The sequence below is a fragment of the Epinephelus fuscoguttatus genome, linkage group LG15 (assembly GCF_011397635.1).
Source record: "Epinephelus fuscoguttatus linkage group LG15, E.fuscoguttatus.final_Chr_v1".
Lineage (NCBI taxonomy): Eukaryota > Metazoa > Chordata > Actinopteri > Perciformes > Serranidae > Epinephelus > Epinephelus fuscoguttatus.
The window spans coordinates 9,542,649-9,566,458 of NC_064766.1; positions in this window are offsets into that span (position 1 = coordinate 9,542,649).

Genomic DNA, 23,810 nt, shown 5'->3' on the forward strand with positions numbered 1-23,810 from the left:
ATTTTATGCTGCTTCTTATAAAAAGTTCGACAGAGCACACATATTTAACACCCGAGATGGCGACTCACACTTAGGGCTGATTTTCTGTGGAAATTTCCTCCATTTGTAACTTTTTTTTCCACTAAAGCTGCTTAAACTTTGAAAACTCAGCAGAGAAATATCAGTGAACTTAAACGGTGCTGTACTCTCTGCCTCCACATTCTCTCACACACACACACACACACACACACACGCACACATGCATTTATTTAAATTTTTTGGACAGTAGAGATCCCAGTGCCCATTTCTCAGGGTCCAAGCAAAGTTAAACTTGGTTTCTTGTTGTTCCTTGCCTGTGGAAACCTCGTCTCCACTTAGGTGGCCTGTTAAGATTATAGGACCGAAACCACCTAACTTTCCCCGCTGTCGACAAACACCAACACACACACACACAAAACAGGTGGATGCAACTCTGTATATAGAAGTGCCATCTTTCCTTAAGTCTTCCAGGCATTCTTTTTGAGTGAAATGCATCTTGGGATGTAGTCTGTGAAGGAGGATCCGGGCGTGAGGATGTAGCTAGTGAAAGGATCATAGGTGTGTCGTAGTCTGTGTCTCCTGTGGGTCGTAGCAATCTGCCCCATTAAGGCATGTTACCAAAAACATTACCTGAGTTACCTGAGTCCTGCACATGTTTTTGGTAACATATATACTGTATATCTCAGAAAGACTGGTATGGTGTCAGTCTCTTACAGTCAGTGGAACCTTTAATGTATTTACAGGCATTTTTTTTTAGCTCTGAGCCAAGCTGTGCAGTGACTGGTGGAGAGACAGAAAGCAGAGAGATGCAGCTTGCTTCGAGATGAATACAGAATAAAGATCTTAAATGAATTATGTAGATTTAAATGTAGCTGTATAGTATCGTTCTCTCGGTAGAATTCTCCTTTTTACCTCTCATTATTGTAAAGTAACTTAGTAAATGATTATAAAGACCGCATATGTTTATTTTGTACAAAAATAAAAACTGCAGAATCATAATTAACATATTTACCATTCCTCATCCGTGACTTGATTTGTTGTTGTTTTGTTGGAGGCTGTGACAGGACAGAGAGAGGGTCTCTTTAGCATGCAGAGGTGGGTCTCCCACAAGTGTCTGATTGGAAAGCATCCAGGACAACTCTGTAGTAGTGTGGTGGCAGTCTAAATACAGAACAAATACATGGGAAGTGTTATTTTGTCATTGTGACAGCTGTGTGAAGATCACATGTTCTTGGGCGTTTCATCCTAAGATGCTTTGTTGGACTCCTACTCAGGTGGTAGAGAGATGCTTTTAGCTTCACAGGCAGGGAGGATTTTTGGGATTGCATCAGGTCTGGCTGTAATGTTTCTTCGTGTTGTAGTTTTTAGCTTTTCTTTGTTTGTGAGCTGTCAAATCATCAGTGATATCGAAGAAGTTTGGAGAACTAGAGGGCTATGATACCTGTATGAGCATGGAACATATTTACATGGTATACAGAATTGTTGTATATTGTATACAGCACATTTACACGTATGGTTTGATATTTTGGGATATGCTCGTGTTTGCTTTCTTGCTGAGTCAGTTGAGAAGATTGATAACACTATTATGTTTGTGTGGTAAATATGTGGTTAGCTTAGCTTAGCATAATGACTGGAGATGGATGGAAACAGCTAGCCTGACTCTGACCAGAACAAAATCTGCCTACCAGCTCCTCTTAAGCTCACTTATTTATTTAATTTCATCTAATTTGCAGGGTTCAACAACAAGGATTGCATGGTTGTGTGGGGCAAGTAAAGTGCCACATCAGGCTAGTAAATCTAGCATCTCTCTTGCCCAGTCGGACAAGTGGTAAAACAGAAATAAACACATTGTTTCTCTGGAGCTGATGACAGAAGTAGTTAAGGAATGAGCCATCTTGCCTCCCTTTCAACTTTGTTGAGAGTTGCACCCTTGCAGTAGTGATCTAGCACTCGTGGCAAAATGGCAATATGAAAACTGAGCGCAAGCATTTCGATTATCCTGGGAGCAGGAGTATAGGTATGTGACGTTAGAGGATGTGGGCAAAACTCAAACTTTGTATTGCCCAGATTGCCGCAAGTCTTAGAGCAAGACGGATAAAATGGGGTTGTTTTTCATGACGTTTAGCTTTACTGTTTGCCGTTTGATAAATGTTAATAAACAAGACAATTTGTATAGGAACAAGAAAGCCACTTGACCAACTGGGCAAGGAAAATAACATTAATGTTGAACCCTGGTTTGTTTATTATATACAAAAACTTGCTGGTTGCCAGACAACTCATCCCAGCCATGAGATAGTACAGCACGTAAGTCATCAAACTGCCATTTTGACACATGAATTTATGTATGGAATAAACAAACAAGTTCTGATGTGTTAATTACTGAGCTTTAGTCATGCTGGTAGGTGGATCTTTTTACCTTTGGATAGCACTGTGCTAGTGGTTTCCTTTGTTTCCAGTCTTTATGCTAAGCTAAGATAACCAGCTGCTTACTCCAGCTTCATATTTAGCAAACAGATATGAGCGTGGTATCAATCAAGTCACCGAACTCTCAGGAGTAAAGCAAAAATATGTATTTTCCAAAATGGTGAACTATTCTTTGAAGGATTTATATATGTTCATGCTTGTAAGGCTTTTCAGCAATTTTCATGAATACTGAAGCACAATTTCAGACTAAATCTGCACATCTTTTCTTTTCTTTTACCACTTTTCCCCACAAGTATGTCTTCAGAGGTTGATAAGGATTTTAATACGACAGTGTAGTTGCTCCTCTGATCCACAAGATGGAGCAATGCTGACACTCAGGGTAGTAAAGGCACAATAGAGGTGAACTGTGAAATAAATACAAAAAGCCCAACAGACACCAGACTTTCTCTGGTTATGAGTAAAGGAAGCAACAAGGAGAGAGGTCAATGATAAGCACAGGAGCTCAGACATAGTGAAAATAATCACAATAAGCACAGTGAGCGTTCTGAAACAAGCACATATTTCTACCCAGGTTTTTTTACAGGACAGTTCTTAGATGATAGAAACGTCCACTGGCTAATCACAAGGGTGGAGAACTGTAGCTTTGGCTGGTAGTTAATGGTATGTTTTTACCTTCTAGTTTTGGTTTATTCCTAAACTAGTCACACCACACATTGTATTTTGTGATAGCATTTTTTTTTATTACATTACTGCAAAACCAGGTGCTCTATGAAACAATACACTTTCACCATCTACTAATCTAAATATGTTGTGTTGCTTCCTCTGAGTAGAAATCCATCTTAGGAGCGTTTCACTTTCTACATGAGGTTTTATTTGCTGAAAAAGGAGAATGTGAAGTTCTTATTCTCAGCGCATACTGGGACAGCTTGTAGCTCAGACCATTTCCTGTTTGTGGTTGCCTGTCTCGTGTGTTCATGCTGTAGTAAGTGAAGCTTAGCCACCATGTTACCATCTCTATATATCCCGACCCTCACCATCTCTGCTGGCCCCACAACTCTTCCTCCCTTTGTACAGTAATGTAAAAAATATATAATCGGACTGTGTGTATGTGTATGTTTATCTTTGCTTTGATTTCGAGGGTGGGTAAGTGTGTTTTTGCGGGTCAGGGGAGGGTGGGTTATTGTTTCACTTTGTTTTTGATTTGTCACTTTTCTCGTAGTGTATATGTAGATGGCGTCAGGTGTATTGTGTACTCTGTGTGTAGTGGAATAGCTCTTACTGCTGAGCCTGCATGTAGAGCAGGTGTAGTGTCAGTATTGATGTCAGTGTACCTCTAACCTGTCGGAACTAGCCAAGTCTTATTCTGCTAATGATATAGTCTATCTTTTAAGAAAAAAAAAAAACTTTTTGTACTAAAAGAAGAGAAAGAAAACTACATATTTTATCTTCAGATTTTAATCACCGTTTATCCAACGTTCAATGACACTACTCTTTTTGTTTGTTTGTTTGTTTGTTTTTGAAGTTGTAATCATTGAAAGATTCAAGATAAGCCAGCTAATTTTAAAAAAGCATTTCCAAACAAAAAACTTTGGATTGAAACTTGAACTACAACAGAATGGTTCGTTTTTACATTGAGCTCTGGTGTAGAAGGCGGCTGCAGCTACATGATGATGCTTTTTTTTTAAAAAAACAATATCACATGAACTTAAAGCTATGTTTTACAAAGTGTAGTGCCAACAGTCGTACCAGATGTTTACCTTGAATATTCTGTGGCCCTTAACCCAAACAGTTTGGCTTTTTCTGTCTAGTTGTTGCAAAATGTTTAGAAAAATGGTAAAAATCAAAACACCAAAATAACTCTGCCTCAAAGACTAAATTGGCATCAGGACCTATGAACTCATATTTTCATTCTTGTGCAGCTCTGATGCATAATATCAGAACACAATATAGTTTTATTTGTACAGTTTAGGCAATTATATGGCATGTATGTATCAGGCGAGGGCTCAGTTACTGTTATTGTAATCTGATTTCTCTTTTTGGATACCCTTCGATTATCTGGCAGCCATGAGAGTAAGATAAATTTAGTCATTCAGAAAACCTACAAAGACACAATTGACAGTAGTTAATAACCGACCCATGTCTTGAGATACTAATATGCTATTGCCTGCTATCATGTTACACTGAAGTGACTGTGCAGAAAGTCACTGATGTTGAAGACGTGAAGCTTTGGACCATTTTTATACACAAATTCACAGCACAACTGCTCTACTGTACTAAAAACAAAACTGTGATTTTACCTTGTTTCTGTGGTTCTCTGTAAATTGCAGAACATTACCTCTTGAATTTCTTACTACTGCTCATATAAGCATAATCTTATGTTTCAGCACTTTAAAGAAATCATTCATTTTTTTGTATAAGCAACAGGAAGAAACTGAATAATGATTCACACTACCATTTTAAAAAAGAAAACAAGTACAGTAAATAATGTCTTACTATCAGTGGTCTGGCTGAAAGAAACTGTCCAAGTGTCAGTGGACAAACGCTGTGTTGTTGCTATGCCAATGTAAATTGTTTTCATGGGAGGAGTGGAGAGGAAAAGCACAAGTGAGAAAAGAGAACACAGTTCTTCTGGTATCCTCTATCATATCTATCTGTCTATCTATCTAACCATGTCTGTTCTTCTTGTTCTTCAACCTTTAGGGCCAAAATCCATTGAAATGTCTTAGTCCTGTCAGCTGTATATCGTAAACTGTTGAATTACAAAATGGTAAATAAAATCTATTTTAAAGATCAGTTCGCTGCAGTGTTGTGTTGTTTCATGTTGTTTTTTAACATCCCTTTGTGTGACTCAAAATGCATAATGCTGAATTTTCTAAGAATAAATGTAATAACTGGTATTTTACATTTACCCCATTCTTTTCTGGTTCACTTATCCTTCATGCTATAGGTGCTGCATGTTAAAAAGGCCTTCAACAACTTAATGAGTGAGCACTAAAGCTGAGTTTGAATTATTCATACTATATACAGTATTATGGAAATGTTGGTGTATATATGTATGTTATTATGGAAAAAGACTATGTGAAAAGAATAAATATCACATAGAACATGGACAAATACAAAGTATGGAATCTTCATTACCAAAATTGCTATATTTCTCTGTTTACCAGTGATCCAGACTTTCTACCACTTTAAAGTCTGACTATATAATCTTTGAAAAAGAAACACAACATTCCCACAAATTAAAAGTTACATTTATAGGGAATAAATGCACCTTTGATCAATTGCTACAGCCTCACTTGGTCTGATATGACCACTTGCTAAATGTTTTCCAAAGTTAGCAGACTTTAAAATAAAAATATTGCTGTGCAACTGATGCTGAGAGAGTTTGCAGTCTGACTTCTTTACTTACACCATGTTTTAGCATATTAGGGAATTTTGTTTGTCCAGGGGTGAGGTGCTAAATAGCCTACTTGAATTACTGTTTATATGGCTGCCTACCAATAGTTGACCAAACGCAGCAGGATTTTATTGCCTTGTCAAAATAAATCAAAACCTATATGACTGGGCCGTGTGGGAATTTAATTTGAAAGGAGAGACACAGGAAGTGGTCATGCTCAGCAGTCAGACAGGAGTAATTTACAAGGCTGGTACCTGCAGTTATTACACAGGCCAGTTAATAACATGTTGGGCAGGAAATCCAAAGTGTGGGATCATTTTGAGAAGGTGAAGGACGAACCCAAGGTTATATGTAAACTCTCATTCATCGACTACAAACATGACAAATCATCTGAAACATGTATGTAGCTACATGCCCATTAGCCAATTAGCACAATCATTACTGCTTTGCGGCTCGCTCAGTGTGTGACGTGCACTTGTAGATAAAATATAGGCCTATATTAATTAAGGTTCATTAGTACGGTTTTGTATTTCTCTGTAATGTAGCACAGTGTTAACAATGTTACTGATACTATTCTTTCTCAGACCTTCAACTCAAACCATTGTGTTGCCCCACCCAAAATGTGTAATTTAATAATTAAATTAAAATTGTAAACATACAGGCGACTAGTCGTCTATTTGCCATAAATGATGACTATTGGTCAACTTGGAAAATTCTTAGTTGGGGCAGCCCTCACTGTTTACAAGTAACCCAGGCGAGCACGCTAAGTGACCCAAATCAAACACACACAAGATGTTGCACGCAGGGTTTGGCAAAAATGCTCATGGTGGATCCTCCAGCGGTGACTTCTGCATTCATTAAGGAACTTTTCCACTCAGAGAGGGATGTGTGAGGTGTACCTATGATTTTTGAAAATCCTTGTGACGGTGACTGTAGAGCCTCATTAAGCCTAAAACGTTTTGAATTTTAGGAGTGCAGTGGGACAGAAAAAATGAGACTGGTTATGGTGGGACAGAGAAGTTGTGTGGACTGGATATGTTTTTTTAGAGTGAATTAGAAGAGAAGCTGAACTCAGAGCGTACTGCTGAGGACTTTGCAGGGCTCAAGGCACAGAATGTCATTCAGACAGGTGAGTACAGTAACACACCAACTGAACTCACTTTGCAAATGAGAATATCAACAACCACTGCATTGCCTCGCAACGTGGCATGGTGTGTGTGCTATGTGGTGTGTAAAAAACTTCTTTCATTTGCTTTAATGTGTGTTTGTAGCTGCAGCTGCTGTGAAATTTATATTGTTTATACACTGTGTTGCCTGCCCTGGTGATGTTTTATTCTGCTGTTGATTCTATAGGACGCATCAGGTTATTCAGGTGGCTCAATAGTGCTATTTGTATCTGCTGGGGTGTCGACTTTTGATGTGTGGTCGGCTGTTTTTGTTTATTTGTCTGGGTTTTCTCTCTTTTCTAGTTAATTCTTAAAAGGCTGCACTGAGGAATGTAGTTGTATATTTCCCTTTTAAAAATGTAACACAGTACAACACAGAACTAAGCATACATTTTAAATGACTTTCCTTTTTACTTTTATTTAAGTACATTGTTACAAAAGTCGCCCACTTCTCCTTTACCTTTAGTAAAATGTCTTTCAAGGAACAGCATTTTTATGGGAGTACAATATTGTAGTACTGTTTCCACCTCTGCTTTATTTAAAACAAGAAATAAACATGCTGCATTTCCCCAAGACACGTTCAGAGAACCTTGGGAAATGAAGGGAAATTGTGGCATTAACCAGTAATTTCCTCAACTCAGCAACAGTTGCATAGACTTGAAGCAGTGTCTGAAAAGAAAATAGGTTATCCAAAGCACTTTAAATCCTGACTGATAAAAAGACGTTAATATCACCTGGCTGACAGCCACGTGCTTCAGCTGAAAGCCTTTATCAGGTTGTCAAAGTGAAATTAAGACACTCGCTTAAATGGCACAAGGCATGACATAAATGAGTTGTAAGTGTGAAGATGGAGGCAAACAGGATGGCAGAGCCGCAGGCATCGCACAGGAGACAAAAAACGCATGAAACCCACCCAATACGTTCACAATGCAGAGCACATAAATCCTAACAGACAATACAAAATTGGAATTCAAAATGAATAAATAACAAAAAATAAAACAGGGAATGCATGTTGAGAGGCCTCCCACAGCTGCTATGATTTTTTTTTTTTTTTTAACATTTACCAAACTCAATCATGATGCAGTGTGAAAATGTATGTGTGAGTTCTACCCAGAAGTGACTTCCCCCATTTACTTCTCAGACTGGTCAAGCTGAATGACTTTTAGCAACCAGAAAACATAAAACTATCCTGTATTTCTCTAGAAAAAAGTAAAGATAAGAAAAAAGTCAGAAAAAAACCATCAATATAAATATGACAGAGCAATGCTTCCCACCTGTTTTCTGTCACCCCTGTCTCCTTAGTCCTTCCCTGTTCCCTGAGTCTTCCCTTCACACCTGTTCTGTATTAGTCTTGTTTACTCCACCCTTGTTGTAAGCCAATCTCAATTTCCCTCCTTTTGCCCATGTCTTCCTAATCCAGCTGTGCCTCGTTCTTGTGATTAGTTTTCTGTGTATGTTTCCCTTTATTCTCTGTCAGTTAGTTTGTGTTGATCCTGTGCTCCTCTTGTGTACCTTCTGTGGTTGTTCCTGTGCTCATCCCTGTTCATTGCATTTTTCCTGGTTGGTTTTCAGTTTTTGTTCTGCTTTTGTTTGGATTTTGAGTTGCCTCTCTGTACTGGATGTTTTCAATCGGCTACATTAAAGCTAGCTTTTTGTTGAAGACTCAAGGCGTTTCTCAATCTGCGTTCTTGCCTGTAATTATGTTCTTGTGGACTTGTGGAAGGTCATCAGTCGCAGCCCAAGTACTGTTCCAATTCAAAGTCCGCATCCAGCCAAGTACAGTTCAAATGCCCCGGATGTGAACTTGCTCTGCCCATTCCATCGGGGATGCATTGGGAGGTGACTTGTGTGGACTTTTGACAGCCAGGTATCCCAGAATGCATTTCTCACAGACCAGCGGCAATGGCAGCGGTCCTTGGGAGTTTGTACTCCTGAATTGAACTTGCCAAGTCCGAACTCCCAAGTGCACAAGTCCGAACGTGGCGTACTTGGTATTGGAAAAACGCTTTCAGACTGTCTGTTGGTCTGCATTTGGGTCCTCCTCTGAACTGACACGTAACTGTAACTTAACTCAATGTAGTACAGCAGTTCACAGGGCAGCTACAGTGTCATGTAACGACTTTTCCACTGGGGTTGGACAGCCAATAACCTTCAATGCACAATTCATGAGCCCCTTTCTTGATTTTGGCTAGATGATCAGCACTGATAATGATCAATAATCTGGGATAATAATATCTGAACATTTTCATGCCAAACAAATACAACCATCACGTCTTTTTGTCAGCGTGAAAATGTTGCTGAAACATTGAGCGTCTAGACCATCGCAGACCACTGAAACCCTGACTGAGATCAACAGCTTGATTAGTAGCACCTGATGGACAGCTGACATACTGCACCCAAAAACATAGAAAACTCTGACCTCTGTATTTGAAATTGATTCAACAAATACTTCATTATTTAAGGGTCCAGTGTGTAGGATTTAGGGGCATCTACTGGTCGAAATGGTGTGTAATATTCCTGACTATGTTTTTATTAGTTTATAATTACCTGAAACTGCTACCTTAGAATGAGCTGTCTATATCTACATGTTGAGTGGGTCCTCCCCCACAGACTCCGCCATGTTGCTCTACAGCAAACACTGGCTCTAGATAGGGCCATTCACATCAGCGTGTTTTTTTTTCGTGATTTACCTCAACCACGTGCTTGGCATGTGAGAGAAGTTTTAGCAACCTCACCGCTTGATGCCATCAAATCCTACACACTAGACCTTCCAGTAAAATACCTGGAAACAGACAGAAATGTGACTCCTTCTGTTGCGTCCTGTTACAGTTCTTCTCGATTGCTAAGACGCATTTAATGAAACTGGGATCCACAGTAGGGGTCTTCTCTCATGAATGTCTTTACACTTTTTCATTCGTTTCACACATTTTTCACACCTTTTTTCAAAACAGGTAACACAGATCTCATAGAAAGACCCAACATTCTATTGTATTCACTGTGTTAAACAGAAGGAAAATATTTACTCACAGCTCATAGGGATCATGTGTAAAATTGTAAATCTTTAATGCATCTGTGTGAAACTCCTTTGCACAACTCTTTGGCCAGCAATCAGTCCTTTTCCATCTATAACAGATGTCGCCTCTGTGTGGCTATTTTCAAACATAGATCAAAGAGATGAAATGCTACTAAAAATAATACTGTATACTGTACCACTATACTGGACACTGTGATGAATGTAATGCAATAAATGACAAAACCTTTCTTAAAAAATGTCTGTCTTTTATTTATTGCTCAATTTTCTTACACAGTATTTTAACAGGGCATCTCATCTTCCTGGTTTGAACGTGGAGTGGGGGAGCCCTTCTGTGCTGAGCTTTCATGTTCTCCCCATGTCAGTGTGGGTTTCCTCTGTGTACTCCGGCTTCCTCCCACACTTCCTCCGGCTAATTGGTGGCTCTAAATTGGCTGTAGGTGTGAATGTGAGCATGAATGGTTGTCTGTCTCTATGTGTCAGCCCTGTGATAGTCTGGGGACCTGTCCAGGGTGTACCCTGCCTCTCCCCCAGTGTCAGCTGGGATAGGCTCCAGTTCCCCCATGACACCCAACAGGATAAGCGGTTACAGAAAATAAATGAATGGATCTCAAAAAAGTGTACAAACAGCAGGGTTTGTTTTCTCTAGTAAATCATCATTGGAAAAAAATATCAATTTATGGTGTGATATGTTGTATATGTATGTAAAATACCCACGAACAGCACAGGCATGTTGCACAAATTAAGGTTGGATTGGTTCATATTGATAGCTGTTTTTGTATTTTTGTTGTCCATTGTGTAATGATTGATTGAAAGAATATAATCATTTAACAACAAGTTGTGTTATTTGATGGAAATGTTTACTTTAATTGTATGTTTTTAATGTTTTGTGAGTGTTAGAGCATTTTGCAAACAGTGTCATTTTGGCGATTTTCAGTTCAGGCCCGTGTGTGAACTGTTCTGAAATGTAACTTCTGCATGAACAAATTTGTTCAAGCAAATGAGGAAAACTGTAATTAATGAAATCAGTGCGCACCAGATGGAATGACCACATTACCATGTGGAGTCAGCAGAGGGCAGCATGGCTGCAAAACTAAAGACTAGTCTCCATGAAGGCGCAGCTGCAGCATGGCATGGTATCAAGGCAACACTGGCATGAGCAGCACTTCAAGCTTCTAATATGGCCAAGCAGCCAAATCTGACACCATGACAAATGTCCAGTGGCTACATAAAAGTGTTTTATCACTCTTGTTTTTGATATTTATCATCACTCTTTGCGATCTCAGTGGACAAGGGAGGATGTTTTAATTGTTTTCTAATGGCCTTCAGGAGTAAGAGACTTGTAAATACACCAGACTGTGTTCAACAAATCTATGCTTAAAGCCCTGGTTATGGCCCTTAGAGGGTGCAATGTTCATTGCAGGCAGCAACAGTGTGGCATGATGATTTGGTTATTAGAGTTATTAGAGCCTTCTGTCTCCACTGAGTCATTTATAATAAGGAAAATTACAATCTACAGGTGTAGCAGCTGTGACTTTGGGATCACAGTAAAACACTTAATCTTAATGCATCACTTGGTGATTTTACCTCTGGGCTGACTGTTACACACATGAATGGGCACAATAAGTTTTCAGTGCCACTAGAAAACCAGGAGTCCTCACAGCCGATTTGATGTCGGTTTAACATCTGTCTTGGATTAGTTTTTAAGATGCTTAAGATTTATGCTTAAATCCATGGGATAAGTTGACAGTATGGCCCTTTATGCACTATCCAGTGGAATCAGAAGAGGGCAGCATGACTGTGGATATAAGGACCACCAGACTCTATTACAGGCACAGCTACTCCAGCCAAGCCATTTTATCACTCAGCTATAACATCCATCACGGGTGCCACCAGGTTACAGCATTAAGCTATAATGAACACAGCTATATGTCAATGGCTTGTTTAGTGTTAACACAACATACACAACAACACTTCTTATTCTTGTTGTTGGCCTGCTGTTTTTCTAGTTACATAAGTCTGCTATCAGTTACACAATCACATCAGCCAGAGCAGTCCTGTTAGGGGAAGATAGGAAACACAGAGAATCACCCCACAGAATGGAATAGCTGTTGAATTATATATACTGATGCAAACTGTAACAGACAGAGGGCAGTTGTGGAGGTCGTAACTGTTGATTATAATCCTTGTATGCAGTCCAGGCTGCTCTCAGAGCAACACTGCGGTGGAGTGGTACAGCCACAATGTGTCAGGGGTGGCTGAAGGACATTTCCTAGACTAGAGTTGCCTTTTTTTTTGACAGAAAGCAATTTTCCTGCTTGGGGGACCATTGTTGCATTTTGTTTGAAAGGTGACTCCACTTCTGGGAACCCAACATTTTTCCTTACCAGAACTGAAATACAGCCACCACCCAGGGTCACAGCAAGCAGGCTGTTGCTTCTGTCGGCTATAATATACGACATATCTGCGGTGTGACACCACGGGGTTGTGATTTCATTAATAAGGCCGGGGAGAGAGTGAAAGCGGCTGTTATTGTTATTCAGATCATCTGACACCAGCCAGAGATTAATTAATTAACCGAACCATCCTTCATCCTGATGTCAATCTGTTTGGTCCATGTGGTCCTGCAAAATGCAAAACACAGCAAGCAGTGATTTTGACACAGTGTTTTAGGGCGTGGAGGTTTACAAGAGTCACTTCAGGGGGAGTTAGTGTCAGGAAGAAATCCAATGATGTATCACTGCACTTCCACAGAGTTCAGGAACTTGCAAAAGACGGATTTAGACTAATCAATTCTTGATCTATATCCAGCTCTGTCCCTAAAAATTATGCTCATAGACAACTAATTTGAAACAGCCAATCAATTTGAGGGAAACATAATGCCAAGCAAATTACATTTTCTATTTACATACCTGGCAACTTGGAAAACTGTTTATACTGAACCTGTCTGCAAAAAAACCCACTGACGATGTATTTCAGTTGTTTTCTGCCAAAATAGGCAATCTTACAATACAGCATCCACTCGTAATGACTACAGCATTATATTTATTATTACCTTTTTATTAAATATTTAACCAAAATCATGATCTTTCCCTTATCTTAACCAAAGTGCTTTTGTTCTCTTAACCTAAGACAACAGTCTGAAGTTCATGTGTCAGACCTGGACTTGGTACGGCCACCATCCTCCCCAGCCACCTTCCTTCAAAGCATACGTGTGACATGAATGTAGTGTTCGTCGAAATGTTGTTGAATAGTAGCGATTACGGTGCCACAACAATGTTACTAAGAAAGCAATTAAGTAACATTCAAACATAATTTCTTGGAGACAGGGCTGTCACACTACAGCAATTTTTTTCCCTAATCTTTCAGTTTTGATTCAACAAAAATGTATAGTCGTATCATCGTTTGGCTCTGGGGATTCACCTTCCCTAGTCCAGACAGAAATATGGCAAAAACACTTGAATTGGTTGCTATGAAATTTTGTGCAAACGTTCTTGGTGTCCAGAGGATGAATCCTAATGATGTGACCACTGATGACATTACACACAGTTGAGATTCCCATTAGCTTCAGCTATACTTTATATTTGCTCCATTGTAATAAAGTACTTATGTTGTACATATTTTTAGATATTATTTTTTAATTATTTAGTAGTATTTTTGGCGCAGTAGCTCAGTCTATAGGGACCTGGGCTAGGAGGCGGTGAGTCACAGGTGCAAGTCCCCATCATGCATGTATAGGTCCTGTTTGTGCATGTGTGTGTGTTTCAGGCCTGTGTGTGTATATCACAACAGAGTGAAAAAAATGAATTTCACTATGGGGATTAATAAAGTGTATCTTCATATATCGTATATATCTTCATATATCACCGAAATTAAATGGATTCTGATAAGCAGATGTTAGTTTGTTAACGCACTAAACTAAGATGGTAAACACGGTAAACATGGTAAATGTTAAACCTGATCATTTTTCTTCATTTTATTTATGGAAAGTCAGTGCTTAGAGAGACACCAAAAATAATGAATGATCCATCACACATCTTTCACTCTGAATACTGAGTGTTTACCTTCTGGCTGTTGGTTTAGAGATCCAAAATGTAGACTGAATTATAAATATCATGTGCTCCATCTCCTATTAAGACATTAAATAGCAGCAGTTTTATCAGCATGTGCAGTCCAGTTGTCAGTTTTACTGTTAAATTTGCAATATTCTTATGTGCAGCCTATGTTTATGCAATATTCCAGTTTTACAGATTCTATCAGTGATATCTGTTGTGCTGGTTTTTGCTGTTGAATGTATACACTTCAGCTTTTTAAATGCCTTTCAATATATGAATGATTGTAAGGATACTGCTATATGTCTTGAGATCAGTGCTCTGTGGTGCATATCACATTTTGTTATCTTATCTGTATCCTACCTGCTGAACATCAGCGTGTTAGCACTGTCATGATACAAGCATGCTGATGATAGCATACAGCTCAAACAAAGTACATCCTCACAGAGCCAGGTAGGGTGATTGTCACCAGCTTGGTCCCTAAAAGGGATCAGGCAACAAAAACCCTGGATGCCACACTTTCCATAATGCTACCCGACAGTGTCTCTCACTAGACTGTCCCTGCCTGAAAGGAAAACACACACTGTGTCAACCTCCTGTCCCGAGCTTTGTGCTTTACAAAAGCAGACTCTCTCCTACAAACTGTAGTCTCCAAGTCCAAACTGAGATTACCAAAGAAATGAGTCATTTTCTGAGATACTTACCAATCAGTTCACTCTAACATGTAAAATTTGTGCATCTTTAATAAGACATAAGTTACATCTTTGACTTTTTTGTGGTATTATTATTTTGTGTGTTTACACTTCTTAGCAGTTCCCTATTATGTTGCAGGCCCACATTTGTAATTGGTAAAAACAGATGGGTTTTTATTCATTCAATGATGCAGTGTGGATCTTTTTAGCAGTCAACACCATTTATCACAAACGCTCAACACCATTCTTTCCGTTGCAGAGAAAAATGTGAACTTTGTTTGAACATTATGCGCAATTTGCTTTGTTGGCTTAGCTAAATGTTCGTCTGCTAGCCTGTCAGTCACCCAGTAATTGCTTTGCCACTCTGCATTTCTCTTCAGATTACCAAAGGATAGTAGAACATGTCAGCTGTTAAATTGAAGGCAAATAGTTTCTGGAGCGAGCTAACAACACAGACTTTATTAAATTAAGATGGCGCTGCCTTTGCCATAGTTTTCACAACATGTCTCTCTCTGTTAAAAAAAAAACAAAAAAACAAAAAAACAATATGCCAATTCCAGTTTCCTGAAGGATGACTTTGCATTCTTCTACAAATTAAAAATAGTGTGTGTATTTGTCAGCTGGTAAACAATAACAGCAATGTTGACTGAGAACACTGTGGGGAAATATGTTTTCTTGGCAGATCACTTACTTTTCATTTCCACAGGTGCCAAGTCAGTTGCCATGACACCTTGTTGACGGCAGCAAGGGGTGAAACCTCAACGTTTTTTGCCTTTGAAACCAAATTGATGTATTTTTCATAGGAAGAAAGGAGAGAAAATGCACTTAAATCTAATACAGATCCCTTAAGATGGTTTTCCACATCATATTTTCTTGATACTTTAAGAGTGAAAATTCAATATGTTTACCTCTGTTGGAAAAAAAAGCTATAATGGATTTCATCTCATTTACTGATTTTTTCAGACATACTTTAATAAAACACCCAGAATATACTAAATAGCGTATATGCCACATTTATCAATACAGATTTATTTTCTTCAAAGACAAGATCTTACCCTCAGAGAATTAATAGATGAAAATGTATCCCTCACTCTACACTGAGAAATGACTGTTTCTGTATGAGCTGACTGCTGTTAAGGTGAATGACAGTATGCATTACACAGGAGATGTCCACCGGTGAGGATGGAAGAGTTGCTCGGACTTTCCCAGTCAGCGACTCTCTTTACCCTTCACGTTGCCTGGGTGTAGTGCTGTCATGCCCACACTGACTGATTTGGATCAGTGGGTCCTGAGAATTTGTCTTGACTGCAGAAGGTTGGGGAAACGGACCGTTCATCACCTTAATGGAAGAGTATTGATTGTGGTGCAGAAGCACGATACCCGTCTGCAATAGTAATGGAGTTCCAGAGAAATCACAGATGAAAAGGCATCAGGGGATATCCAGGAAGAGGGAGACACCTCTGCCCTGATTGTTAGCACCTTGTTATCTGTTTGCCGTGCCTGTGGCTGCACTTTTTTTTGTCTATTAATGTGTCTAGATAGAGAAAAAAAGCACAAACACACTATTAAAGGATCTGTTTTCCACATCACAAAAGCAGTTTTCTCACTCACTAGTGATATGGTTTAAGTGATATCCATCTCTGTGGTTCCTGCTATCACTCCAATACAATTTAAATGATGAAATTTTGCCAGAGAAGTAGAGTTGCAGGCTAGAAAACCAAAACAGTGACCTGAAAGATACTAAAATGCTCCTTAAAGCTGTGTAGAGCTACCAAAATGAGATTATAACTCACCAGCCCAGGATTCTTGGAATTATGTCCACATTAAAGAATTCTGCACCTCATGATTTCTGTCCACTGCGTAGGTGTAGAGCTAATGTGGAAAGTAATCCGTCTAGTAACAAGGCAGGTTGTATGTAAGGGTGTGGGGTTTTTGTTCCATTACAGAAGTGCAATGAACATCTTTATTGCCTGTGACCATTTTAGTTGCTAAATTCAAACCGTAGTCTCCCCTTTAACAAGCCTAGCATTTTAGTTTCCTAGTGCTATAACTTGAAGCAAATGTTTTAGTATCTTAAACCTGATCATACCATAACCATATATTTTTCATTTGTTATAACCGTGATCTTCGACTAACTTTACTGGGGCTACAAACCATATGTTAGGTAACAGCAATGTGTCTAATGACTGAAACAACGTGATTGAGCTCATGAACCTCACTTGAAAATCACTTGAATCTTCAGCTCCCCTCGGCTCTACAGAGCTTTAAAGCTTATTTCAGCTCCTTGTTTAGCTGTCTGGCCCCCTTGTTTAATGTTTTGGTTCCCTCTTACCTCTCTATTAGTGTTTTTGTCTGCAGCAGGCGGCTGGTTTTAGTGAAAAAGCTCTAAAAAAACAACAACAACAACATTGTACACTCCCTGCTCAGCACCAACTGACACAGTAAGCGACTATCTGGTGAACATAGTGGAGCATTTAGCAGCTGAAGAGACAGATATTTCCCTCAGGAGTTGGTGGAGACCAAAAAAAGAGCTAACAGAGAGTGAATACTGGACTCACATTCATCAGGAGGACACAGACATCACTCCTAATGAATGAGGATGTTGCTCTGTAACTGCTGGATGTGTAAACAGGAAACTGTTAGCTGACAAGTTCACCAAGTCATTATTTTGTAAATTTTGGTATTTGATGTAAAGACATAAAAGACACGGGCATTGAATGTAATACAGATTTAGCAGAATTGTCCAATATTGATGCTCTTGTCAGGTGATTGTATTGTAATTATCTTTGGTTTCACCAGGTGCAGTACAGTCTACAGCAGTGATACTCAACTTACGGCCTGTGGGTCAAATCTGGCCCCAAAAGGGTGCAGGGTGGCCTGCAGATCGTTTTCTAACTCACAATAAAACTACATTAATTCACACTTGGAATTTTTTGTCTTTACTTTGTACATAAATAAGGTGGTAGAATGTGTAAAAAAGTATCAAAATAGATGTTGTTATTCAAAAAAGAAAAAAAGTTACAAGGGAGGATCTGGGGTCTGGGTTAGGCCCTGAATGTCCTCAAATCCTAGAAACACACCTCATCTACATTTTGTAATTGTTTATTTGGGCCATAGGCCCCTGGCCTCCTGTCATTTTGCATAAGCGACCAAGCAGTAGAGTATCCCTGGTCTATGGTTTATCACACTTTCACAATTCATATTGTCATAACATTAATGTGACAATTTCTATTTCTAAGTGTATCTTTAAAAAAGAAAAAAGAACTATACTCAGGTACTGAAAGTCAAGCCCCCAGAAGTAAAAGAATGGGTCACCTACATGATAAAAACTGCTTCTTATGAGTCTATGTTGACTTGAGTGACTAACCATGCTCAAGGACCAATCTGGGTGGATTTCTGGAGTTATTTGGTACGGTCTGGGGGCCTTGAAGTATGATTTTGTTAGTCAGTGATGTTTGTTTTGTCTTACCCTGCCAACTTTTTGTTTTTGTATTTATTCCCTTTTTTAATGTAGATATTATTTTCACTGTCAATTTTAATGTGTTTATTTATCCAAATTTAATTTTATTTTTGGGTGGATTGAGACCGGTGCTGTGGTCCCTCTTGTACGGATCTCTATTATCCTGTTTGTGTCAGTTTTGTCAGTAAATTTCGAATGTCTCATTTGACATCTAGAACCATCATGTACCACCCTAATGAAAAACAATTTCAATTTGAATTACATATATGCATATATACATACATATATATATATATATATATATATATATATATATATATATATATATATATATACACTCTGTATATAAAAGAAAATAAGCAACATCTCTCTCCAGTGTTGCCTGGCTAATCCATAGACCATTCTGTCAACAGTTGTAATGCTATTTCTTTGGTATAAAGTAGTGTAACTAAATACTGTTGACAGTGAGGTCAGCAGAGTAACCAGGACATTGTTTCTGGGACATGCTGCTGTTGAATTTTATGAATGTATTTTTTTTTCTACAAAACTGATCTGTATAGTTAGATACCACAACAACAAATCAGAAAATATATATTTTTGTCATTTGAATGAGCCTAAACCTTTGATCTATGACTGTTCTCGTATAACCCACGATTGTATACTTGATGTGTACACCCTCGGAAAATATGTGCTGGGAACATGCCTTTTCTCCACAGATCAGTGTAATCCCTTTATTCCGTGATCTCGCATGTCAAAATCACTGACAGCTGTCAAGGTGTGAGGGCCAAAGCAAGGGATGATGGACAACGGACTCATCCACAGTGTGTGTGTGTGTGTGTGTGTGTGTGTGTGTGTGTGTTTTGGAGTCACGGTAGCAGGGCCTAATAACATAAGACTCTCTTAGCCTCCATGCGGCTGTATTTGACAATCCCCTCAGTGATTAGTGGAACAAATGTCTGCCTGTCGCATTACAGCTGTTGTTTTGGCGGCCATTTGTAGAGCTTTCATGTCCTGCACGCTTTTCATTGCGAGATCATCTCATTACACGCTGCGTGTGTGTAGGTTCGCCTTAAATCACTGTTATCTCTCCAGCATCTGCCTGTGCATGTTATTGATTCTAACCCGTGTAGACCACATCACTAACAAAAAAGGCTATTTCCTCATTTCCTCTTTCTTTACATTTATATGGAAATTGTGTTCATTTATATTGCTCCATAAAGTATGTAAATGTAAATTATGCCTCCCTGTTGGCAGTTTGTTTCAGTCTATATCGCTCTGTCTCCATCTGTCTGTGTGACTGTGAATCAAGTCGTCAAAGTTTATCTTTGCCTGTCATTTTGAAAATAGCTCAAACCAGTCAATTTTAGTCACAAAGAGACGGATGATTCAGTCACAATTATATATCTCACAATGACAAGGAGTCTGTGTTCCACTCTTACTTCTGTGTCAGCTTGTGTCTCTTGATTCAAGCTTCTTTCATATGCTGCCATTCAAGTAAATGAAATACTTGTTTTTCTCCTTGAAATGCCTGGACAATAAATGAACCACACGGCAACAAAGGCACATCATTTCAGTGTTAGAGGTGGAAAAATCCTCCATGGTGGGGCTGCGTCCAATGTGTTCCCTCTTTGATATAGAGGTGTTTTCATTTACAAGGCAGGTCGAGAAAGAGAACATTCCTAATTACAGCCAGTCCCTATGGGAGTAGCTGCAAAGGGTTTTTATTTAAGCACACGCACATACTCAGAGGCACACACACCTGGATACAGCCCAGAGAACCTAAGTCTTCTAAGGTTGGCCACAGAGCAGCACTAATGGAACTGTGACTTGTTCAAGTGCACTTAGACAGTTGGACATTGTGGTGAGTGGGTGTAGGAGACTGCTTTCCCTGTAGATCTGGGGATTCAAACTGGCAACCATGACATTATAAACCAAACTGTCTAACTCTAAGGCTGTTTAATAAGGTGCTTTTGTTTTTATGGCTGGAAAACACAACTTGTTAGCAAACTTTATGGACCAATTTATGTGCAAATAAACTGTGGATGGGACTTTGCATGCATACAAATATCCTGTGGGTTGTATTTCAATGTTGGTTGCTTTTCCTGTGAGCCAAAAAGGCAGACTCAAGAACAGCAGGATGAGAGGAAAGATGGTGAAAGGAGCCCTCTGCTCTTACAGACAGTTGAGTGTGATGTTAATTATCCTGATGTGGGTCGAAATAGGCTCGTGCTGGCCCAGAGGGGGTAGGAGGAGATCATTAAAATCCGAGCTCAGACACACACACTGCAGTGCGCTCGGCATCACAAAGACACGCAATTAGACACAAAATAATGTACCTGCTCAGGCATGGGAACCTTTTTACACGCAGCTATGCCTCAGTGCGCATGTACCCGCGCGCAGGCGTTAATCAAGTGATGCTAAATGTGGGTCAGCTCGGTTTTAACCACTGTGGAGTGTGATTAGTGTGTGATCAAGTCATCATCAGAGGGGGCACGCACGCACAGAGGCGCATGCAAGTAACTTCTTTGATTCTCAACCAGGATTTGGCTACTTGTACCTGAGGGGGTACTTCAGCAGTCGCCAGGGGGTATGTGATGAGATTGCATTAGAGTTACTCAATTTATTAAAAAAAAAAAAAGAAAAAGAAATTACTTTTTGATTAGAAAACATATCTGTAGCTTAACATCTGAACTAAATTAGTGTTAGTTAGTAATTGAGCAGAGGGGTCTGAACAGTTAGCTAAAAATAGCCTAATGTATAATTGGATAACTAAAAAAGCAATTAATAAATAGTTCAAACAGTTAGCAACTAGCATCACTGCCTCAAGGTTACAGTTTATATCCATGTCTGTGAAAACATAGATGCTTCACACACATCTTCAACCCGGCAGCACAGAAGATTCACTTATTCAGTATCTGACCAAAAGTCTCCCCTTCTGCTCCTGAGATAAGATGTTGAATAATGGCCAGAAATGTGTTTTTGCAGAACATTGTGATGTCAGAGTGAAGATGACCATTGACCTTTTGGATATAAAATATAATCATTTTATCAGCCTATTAGACATTTGGGTGAAAGTCTGTCATAATTACATTTCAGTTCTTGAGTTATGGCCAAAAGCATGTTTTGTGAGGTCACAGTGACCTTTGGCCTTCAACCACCAAATTTGCATCAGTTAGTTCTTGAGTCCAAGTGGATGTTTGTGTAAAATATGAGGAAACTCTCTTTTGGTGCCCTTGAGGTATTGCATTCATGAGAATACAATGGACAAAAAGTCACAGTGACGTTGACTTTTGACCACCAAAGTCTTATGCTTTCATTGTTGAGTCCAAGTCAACCTTTGAGCCAAATTTCAAGAAATTTCCTCAAGGTGTCCTTGAAATATCGCATTCACCACAATGAGACAGACAAGTTCACAGTGACCTTAACCTTTGACCTATAACCACCAATATCTAATCAATTCAGCCTTGAGTCCAAGCTGACATTTGTGCCAAAAATCTGTCAAGGTGCTCTTCAGAGTTTGCATTCAGGAGAATGAGATGGACACAGTGATCTCGATCTTTGATCACCAAAGTCAAATAAGTTCATCGCTGAGTCCAAATGAACATTTGGGCCAAATTTGAAAAAAAATAAAAAAATAAAAAAAATCGAACAAACAAAAAATCCACCAAGGTGTTCTTGAGATATTACCTTCAGAAGAATGAGACGGACAAGGCCACCATGACCTTTACCTTTGACCTATGATCACCAAAATCTAATCAGTTCAGTCCAATGGATGTTTGGGCCAAATTTTAAGAAACTGCCTCATGGTGATCTTAAGATATCATGTTCACGACAATTGGGACAGATGGGTGGCACATACGGATAAATTCTTGAAAAACGCCAGCTAAAGTAATGGATAAATGGTTGGAGTAGATAGCTCAAAGTAGGCTAATGGATAAATTGTTAAAACAGATATCTAAAAGTAAACTAATGGGTAAAAAATTGTAAGTGTTAATAGCTAGCTAAAAGACAGATAGGCTGTTGAGAACTGTTTATCTGTTAATGTAGCTGTCTTTTAGCTAACTGATCCAAGTGTTTATCACTTAGTTTACTTTTAAAGCTAATTATTAAGCAAAACTCAATGTATAAATTGTTGGAATAGCTAAATGTATCAGTAAAATAGTATAAATGATTCATTAAAAGTATTTAACAGCTGAAATAGTTGGCTAAAAGTCATGGATGGATAAATGGTTGAAATAATAAAATTATTTATACAGCACTTTCAAACAATGAGTTTACAAAGCGCTCCAGAGACATAAAGACAGAATGAGTTCAATGTAGTCAAGAAAAAGTAACATAAATAAGAAAATGCATACAGATTTTAAGACTGAATAAACTATTAAAAGCATTAAAAGAAAAACTGTGAAAGTTAAAGGCAATTTGATAAAAAACTTAATTATAAAAGAGGACTCTAAGGTAGCTTGTCTGATTCCCAATGGAGGGTTATTCCACAGTTGTGCAGCCCTATGGCAAATGCCCTACTTCCCCCTGTCTCAAGTCTTTCCCCAGGGACCGAGATCAACAGCTGGTCTGCAGATCTGAGAGTACGAGCAGGGGTGTAAGGGGTGAGAAGGTTGATGATGTAAGATGGGGCAAGGCCACTCAGTGATTTAAAAACAAGCAATACAGTTTTAAAACCAATCCATGAATAATCACTGCAATGAGGTGAGAACAGGGGAAATGTGCTCATATTTTGCAGAAGCTGCAGTATTTTGTTCAAGTTGGAGGCGGTTGATTGATTTCTAGGGCAGTCTGGCAAATAATTAATTAATGAGTTACAGTAATCCAGATGGCTGGATACAAAGCATAAATGAGAGTTTGTGCATTGCTGAATGAAAGAAATGATCTAATCTTGGCAATATTTCTTATTCCTTCACCGATACATGATTTGGTGATGTTGCTAAAATGTTTCGAAAAGTTCAGGGCCAAAACAAAGACCACTCCCAGATCTAAGTTATAGTCCTATAAAAGCAAACTACCTAAGCATTTGTACAACTGTGTGGAACCATTATTGTTTTGTATGAACAATTTTGGAACCAGACAGTGTTGATAAAAAGATATGAGTGCACTTGTCAGGGCTGTGGGGTGTGTAAAGGTTGATTTATGGTTGTACATGAGCTCTACGCAGAGCCTACACTGTAGCCTACACAAGTGGCTTACACTGTTGCTTTACTACCATTCTCACTTTGGTCCATTGTCACAGAGACGAAGGAGCAACTGGATATGTGTAGGAGGAAATGCCATGCTGCCAAGTGGACCAATCACCGTTGCTGTGGTCTGCATCGCTGCAACAAGTAGCTACATTACTGGGATAGTCAGGCTGCACCAAAGGCTATCGCATAGCATAAGTTGCATCTGCATGGGGCCTGCGACGCAGACTAGATTCAATGCACAAGTACAAACCAGCTTCTAAACATGTGTCCACTTGAACTGTAACTTTTTCAAGGGCCGGTATCTGATAACATAGGAAGGACAAAAGGTGTAGGCTATAGCAAGGGGCAGTGTTTCTTAAATTGGGGTGCGGATACCCC